Source organism: Triticum aestivum, chromosome 7D (assembly GCF_018294505.1).
Source record: "Triticum aestivum cultivar Chinese Spring chromosome 7D, IWGSC CS RefSeq v2.1, whole genome shotgun sequence".
NCBI classification, from domain to species: domain Eukaryota; kingdom Viridiplantae; phylum Streptophyta; class Magnoliopsida; order Poales; family Poaceae; genus Triticum; species Triticum aestivum.
Window position 1 is genome coordinate 572137100 of NC_057814.1, and position 7964 is coordinate 572145063.

Sequence of the window (7964 nt, forward strand, 5' to 3'; positions counted from 1 at the left end):
CAGGAGAAGAAGGAGGAGAAGAAGGAGAAGAAGGAGGAGAAGAAGGAGAAGAAGAAGGAGAAGAAGAAGGAGGAGAAGAAGGAGAAGAAGAAGGAGGAGAAGAAGGAGAAGAAGAAGGAGAAGAAGAAGGAGAAGAAGAAGAAGAAGAAGAAGAAGAAGAAGAAGAAGAAGAAGAAGAAGAAGAAGCAGAAGAAGAAGAAGAAGAAGAAGAAGAAGAAGAAGAAGAAGAAGAAGAAGCAGAAGAAGAAGAAGAAGAAGGAGAAGAAGAAGACGAAGAAGAAGAAGAAGAAGAAGTTGCACCGGCAGTATGGCATTATGGATGGATGAACTATTTCCTCTCTTGTAAAAAAAATATTCCCTCTCTATGTATATTGATATAGATGGAATATTTCGATGGTGTGCATGTCTTTGGAACAAGTAGTAGTGTCGGTACGCTTGACTATAAGGAACTATTTATCCGCCCAGCTTTCTCTACTACTCCTTCCAGTGATCGGAAAGCAATGCATGTGTCCGTAGACATGACAGCTTGTCCATGGAAGTTCAACTATGGCGACCATCACGTTTCATCCACTGCCACTCGCGATTACCACGACGCCGCTCCAACCCACAGCAGCACGTCCCCCGATGTGCGCCTCACCCCTCTCGGCCGCACCGCCCCTCTGCCTTTGTGTGCATGACATGTGGGCCACCTTAAATGCGGCGAGCATCAAGTTCCTACCACAGCCACATGCGATTCCCACGACGCCGCACGAACCCATGACACCACACGTCCCCCGACCAGCGGCTCACCCCTCTCGGCCCCACTGCCCCTCTAAATTTGAATTTGAAACTTATAAAACGAAAAGATTCAAAACAAATAAACTAGGAGAGAGGGAGTATATCGTAGGATGTGTCCCATACGAAATAAGTCCCCTGGTTTGTCACCGCGAAGATGTGGTTAGAAAGGAGGACAGCATCTTCGTACTCGTACGGCAACAAATCGGCCGCAGACAGCATGGTCCACCTTTGACCGCCATGTGAAAGGTTTGTGCTATCTTATTCAATCTCAGCGTGGTTCTATCGTACCAATTCATGCGGTGGCCTGTTGCATGGCTGATCCCAATGTTGGACAAAGGTTCTACGGGAACGGTGTCACCATTGTAAATGTTGTGCAAATTGATGTTAGTACCCTCCCATACATATGTAAGCCAATCTCCACTCGCACCGAGCCTAACCTGTGAAACAGTGGGCAGGGGGAGAATTAGGAAATGGACACGGAAGTAGTCTTTAGAATGCATTTACTACGTGATCAAACTCATCTTACCTGCTCATCGGAGAAAATCCGAGTGCCCCTCAACGTCGACATCTCAAGGGGCGTCAACTTGCAACTACGGCCACGCCGCGCTGGAGAGACCCCCAAGGAAACATCCTCGTGCATTCCACGGAACATCTAGATGCATTTGTATGATTAGTTTATCTTGTGAGAGAAAGAATGAACGAGGGAAGGCCTCTAGAGATAGAGATGGACACTACTACTACCAATGTGTTGGCCCGTGCGTTGCAATGGATCCAAAGTAGTAGAATAATACTTGTTCACGTGCTTAAAATACAAACACTCTAGTTTTGATATACATGTGTCAGCAGATATGGCAGCTTGTCCATGGAAGTTGAACCACGGCGACCATCACGTTTCTTGTTTCTACCACTGCCACACCCACACGTGATTCCCATGACGCCGCTCCAACCCTACCTGTAAGCACGACGTCCCCCGACGTGGACATGGATCCTCTGACGTGGCTATCACTGCCTTACCCTACCTTTCCTTCGCTGACTGGTGGGACCCACACTTGCGGGTCCCACATGTTAGTGATAGAATGGTAGGATTGTTCACGTCAGGGGATCCTCATCCCCCCGACGTGCGCCTCATCCCTCTCGGCCCCACCGCTCCTCTGCCTTTGTGTGCATGACATGCGGGCCAGCTGAACTACGGCGACCATCAACTTTCTACCACAGCCACACCCGATTTGACGCGGTTTGCCTGCTCCGCGGCTGTGCTCCGATCCGTACTCCCGCACCATCGAATTTTCATCCAGCGGCTGTGACACATTTTGTCCCGTGCATCAATCCTCGGCTAGAGTACTTCTGTACTACAGGTAGTACCCGCCGGTGTGGCCATCTACGCTTCGTAATGCCCCGACGCCCAGCTGTGTCACCCTTGCCATGGCCACGCCAGCACCGGCCGGTTCATCTCGAACGAGCGAGTCGCGAACCACACCACCACCATGAGAATGACATGTGGGCCAGCCGCATTTAAGGTCCGCATGTCATTGACTCATAGGACGGGCACTAAGCCACTGAAGTTCGATCCCGTGGGCCCCGAGAGGGAAATGTAACTCATGCGGCAGGCCTTGTGGTGCTCCCGCAGTACGAGCTCGTGCCAAACCCAGAATTTGTTTCTTACTAATACCAACTACTAGTAAGGTACACGTGCATTGCACGCATGAGATTCTGGTGGTTTGTGCATTATGCTTCTACATGTGGAGTCTTCTAGATTCTACATGTGGCAAAATCTGGTGTAATGTAGATGATATCCAATGGCCAGTAGTGCTCGGATTTGCCATCTTTGTACCGTCGGATTGGCTTCATCCAACGACCAACTTTCAAAGTTATGGTTTGGTTTGCAGCCTAAGGTTGTCACGCCTAAGCTTAGGCATGTCACAAGTGTGTTTGGTTGCGTTCTCGTCTCAGCATAGTTGTTCCCTCTTCATGCATGCTCAACTCAACACCCCTCTTCATGTATGCTCTCTTCATGCATGCTTCTAGTGTATTTGTGCTAATGTAGTGTGGACTCATGCACCCTCCATACACTCTACCAAACACCCAAAAGTGGGTCGAGAAGGGAACTCTTGGGATCATACACCCTACCAAACACACCAGGCATGTGTTTGGTTCATTGCTACACTTGTGGCTTGCCACACTTTTCTAACTACATGGTCCACATGTCATAGACTCAACTTCTTGCCAAATCTTGCCACACTTGTGGTGGCCATTTGTTTAGCCACATTTTTTGTGGCAGACACACTTTACCTAAGCAAAGTTAGTCATGAATGAAGTTCAACCATGGAGTCTTCTAGATTCTACATGTGGCAGAATCTGGTGGAATGTAGATGATATCCAACGGTCAGTACTGCTCGGATTTGCCATCTTTGTACCGTCGGATTGGCTTCATACAACGACCAACTTTCAAAGTTATTCACACACTATATAGGGGGTATAGATATAGATGTGTCGGCCCGTTGCAATGGATCCAAAGTATATCTGTCTAGTGGAGTGCACTCTAAACACATTATCTATTTATTTTTCTCTAACCTTTCGTAGCCATGCAACCATGGCACATAAGCTTCATGGGTGCCCCCACATCATATTATTCATACTACGTTGACTGAAAAAAAGATAAATCACCCAAAACAAGATCTTCTTGTTTTTTGTTCCTACGATGTTTTGTCGTGCACATACCTACTAGTTGTATAGTGGTAGTACTAGTTGTATAGTACAAACTTGGTACTAGTAGGAGTAGAGTAGTACAGAATGCTCCTGCTCTATCAACGAGCCCCATCTGACACCAAATTTCTTGGCTTCCGTGCTATAGCTAGATCTTCCCCTCGTTTCTGTTTTCCAACCCGGCGGCGGGCGGGGTGCGGTTTGCCAATAGTCGGTTTGCTCAACGGCAGTCCCACATGAAAGTGAAAATGCTAGGCAACACGCCTTCCCTAAGCTATGTGTCGTGCCGGACGGGCCGTGGAGTACTCCCGATTCCCGGGCGTGTGTGGGGGGAGTGTGACGCGAACGCGGCAGGCCTTTTCCTTTTACTAGCAATGTGCCCGTGCGTTGCGACGGATCCAAAGTAGTAGAATAGTAGTACTTGTTCACAAACTTGAAAGAAATCACTCTTGTTTTGATATACTCCTAATATATTACTCCCTCCATTCCTAAATAATTGTCTTTTTAGAGATTTCAAATGGACTATCACATACGGATTATATAGACATATTTTGAAGTGTAGATTCACTCATTTTGCTCCGTATGTAGTCACTTATTGAAATCTCTAGAAAGACAAATATTTAGGAACGAAGGGAGTACTTTTCACTCAAAATATATTTCTCAGGATGTTTTGATGAGGTGAGGGAGGGATGTGGTTGCTTTCAAGATAATAAGGGTTTTTCTGCAAATTGGAGCAGAAAAGTGGGCTATTGTTGCAAAAATGCCACAACTTACCTCACAGCCATTAGATGCAGATCTAATGGTCAGAAACGACGGATGGAAGACACACCACCATCACCAACTGAGTCTTTTCTAGGAGTAGGAGTAGAGAAACATGTATAAATTGTAACATTTTGGTTCTGCTCCTTGGCACGATCGATAGATAGAAATAATGATTGGAAATGCTAGGGCGGCGCTATTTCCGCTAGATAAGCAGGGTACATAGTAGCTAGGTTGGCGCATCATCGGTTTGGTCACACGCGGTCCGACATGTTCTAGTGTTTCTAGCAAGATGCCCACGCGTTGCACGAAGTTTATGGAAAAGGTAAGCACAACTTATAAATTGACGGATGGAGTACTAGTTACAGTGATGCATATAATTAAGCAAAGGGATCGCACATGTCGGTATTGACTGGAACGAGAATGCAGCAGCACAATCAGAATTAAGGCCACGATGATGATGCGATCGCAGTGGTGATTACAGAAGGCAAGAAGAAAGCTGCATCCATCAACATACGACCTCCTCCTCCTCAACTTAGTGCGCCGGGCCACCGACCGGCGGCTAAGGAGCGGCGGCTTTTGTGGCGAGGTCGAGGTGCTTCTCAGCAAAGGCATCCAAGGCTTCCAGCCGGTTGAGGAAGGTCAACATCGTAGCATCCTCACTGGCCTTGTACATACCTATGTACACGATTTGCACGTACACATGGATCTGTAGGTCGACGAATTCTCGCAGGGCGAGGCGCCTCGCGGTGAGCGCGACCTCCAGGTGGACATTCTTCGTGGCGTCTGTGGGCAGTCGCAGGGCCACCAGTGCTTGAAAGAGGTTCCGGCCATGGAGGACGATTAGGGTGGCAGGCAATTAGGAGCCCGGGCGCGCGGGCTGGACGAGTACGGCGATGTCGTCCGCGGGCTTTTTGAGGACGGTAAACTTATTGGTGGTGGCAACGATCATCTGGTCCAACTGAGAGTCGTAGTTGGCGTCGACGGCGGCCATCCACCAGCCGGTCTCCAACACCGTCTGGAGACGATCCTCGGCGCCATGCCGCAGCCCGACGTCGTGGACCATCTGGCACAGCCACTGGCCGCTCGCGCGCATCGCCGCCATGGGTCTGGAGTGAGCTCTTTTGCGCTTAGTGTAGGTGCTTAGGCAAATGCTTAGGTGCGTACGATGTGGTAGATGCATTGGAATGGAGGGGCGCCTTTATATGAGAGCAAACTGCGTTGCATTCACATCGTGCAGCCTCTTTTCCCGATCCTTCTCCCATTACTTCCCTCATGCATTAATTGAAGGAGGATGCATTGGACATTCAACATTTCGGGAACCGCTACTCCCTCCCTCGTCTGCATTAAAGCCGTATCGGGAACTGCACCACCCGCTGTCAAATCAAATAGTACTGCGCCGCCCGTTGCACGCCCGGCGGAACACGCCTCCTCGCCTCCATCAAACCCCTCCGTTAAACCCGCATGCAAACCGAGAAACCTACTCCTGTCACACGTCCGTTCATGAGCGGGCCGGAATTAAACGCAACATCGGACGAGCTCCTCCCGTCCGCCCTCAGTTTAAACGAGGCCAGACGCCAGCGAAGCTCCTACCGTGCGCCCTCTATTTACACGAGGCCAGACAGACAGCGGGCAAGAATCGCACCCCTCCGCCGCTCCCCCATCTCCTCCTTCACCATTTTCTCCACTCTTCCGATGGCTTCCGAGGAGCCATTCTCCGGCATATTACCCGGCTGGGTGGCCCGCCGAGCCCTCCGGATACGGGCGAGGTCCCTCGGTGCTTCACCAACCTCGCTTGGCCCGACGGAGCCAGTTGCCGCCCCAAGCAGGCGCGTGGTTCAGCAACTCGCCGCTCCAGTTCAGCTCGATGGGGAGTGGTGAGTTGCTCCACGCCGACACGGCTGTGAGCACACTGGTACGGGCGTCATCACTGCCGCGTCGTACCGCGCCGCCAGTGTCTGCGGTGCCGCGCCTCCCGTGTCTGTGGGCGCGCCTCCTGTGCCTGCAGCAGCGCCATGCAGGCAGAGACAGAAGCCGGGTGCGTGGAGAGCGAGGAGTCGGTGGCCAGCTTCTCCGTGTCCGCCGCCATCATCGAGGAGAAGTAGAACACGGGAGGCCGCCGCCACTTGGGTCCCATGAAGGCCACCTCCGAGGCGACGGTTGCCCATTCAGGTGGTTTCTTTGCTTCTTCGTCTCTTCCGAGGACCTTCGTCGACCCCGCAAAGTGTCTGCCGAACATGAGGAAGACAAAGGGATCCGCCGACGGCCATTTAGATTATGTACTCCCTCTCCAGCTGGCGGGAAATTTTTGTTCTAAGAATGGATAAATTGTATGTATCTATAACTAAAATAAGTCTAGATACATCCATTTCTAGGACAAGTATTTCCGGACAAAGGGAGTATTAATTATACCAAGAGAGCCGGATTGGCACCGCTTAGTTCATGTAAACGTAATGAAATCCATCATGTTTATATGAAGATCCGGCTTTTTTATACGAAATCCTTCATGCTTATATGAAATCAGTCCGTGTTTGCACGAATTTCATCTGGTTGGTTAGAGTTGTGAAAATGTAGGCCGCTGGCGTTTGATGTCGTCCTCCGCGGAAGGAAGCGGGAGGAAATTTGCCGGCTGCCATTGGAGATGCTCTTATGCTGAAATAATAGAGTGACATCCAATCAATTTGAGTTAATTGCATGTATGATTGTCCCTCTATAAAAAGTTAATTGCATGTACAGTGTACACGTGACTTGCAGGGTGGCTACAGCTTTGTACAGAAAGTTAAAAAGAAACAAGTCCATCCTTAATCTTGTATTCTAAGTACTCTGTGGGTTCCACTGTTAGTACAGTAGCGAAAGAAGTATATATTAAATAAGTAATATATAATATAAAAATCTAAAGTTAAAGACAGAATTCGAACTCATGTCATCGCGTTTCGAGCATCCGGCGCTAACCAGTCTAGCACATTTTTGTTGTAGACCATGCTGGAGATATATCTCCATGTCTACTCTTATACTCCATCCATTCCTAAATATTTGTCTTTTTCATATTTCAAATGGACTACCACATATGGATGTGTATGTAGACATATTTTAGAGTGTAGATTTACTCATTTTGCTCCATATGTAGTCACTTGTTGAAATCTCTAAAAAGACAAATATTTAGGAACGGAGGGAGTAGAAAACAGAGTTGGTGATGATGGTGTGCATGCCATCCTGCAATATATGTCGTCGTATTTATATCTAACGGATAGGAAGAAAACTATGGCAATTTTACAAAAATATACCCACACCCCTCTCCACGTTCGCAAATACGGCCTTCCCTCGTTCATCCTTTTCTCTCACAAGATAAACTACTCATACAAATGCATCTTGATGTTCCGTGCAACACACGGGCATCTAGCTAGTTTCTTTTAAAATAGTTACTGCGATAATTGGGTTGAAGTGATATATTTTATGTCTGCCCCGAATGATTTCAGATTCACAAGTAGTAACAAAGAAAAGGTTGCCTTGTTAATTAATAGAAAACAGGGTGAAAACTATCACATGAGGCTGGTAAAAACGAGGCACACTGGGTTCAGCGTCATCGTCACTACAGCTGCGCGCGCGAGAAGTCTACATATCGAGGGGCTACTGAGCGAGGCACGGAGACACAATGTTCGAGAGACAAACCAATTGACAGATTAAGATCAGATCGAGTTGTCACCCTTCTACTGTCATTGTTGGGG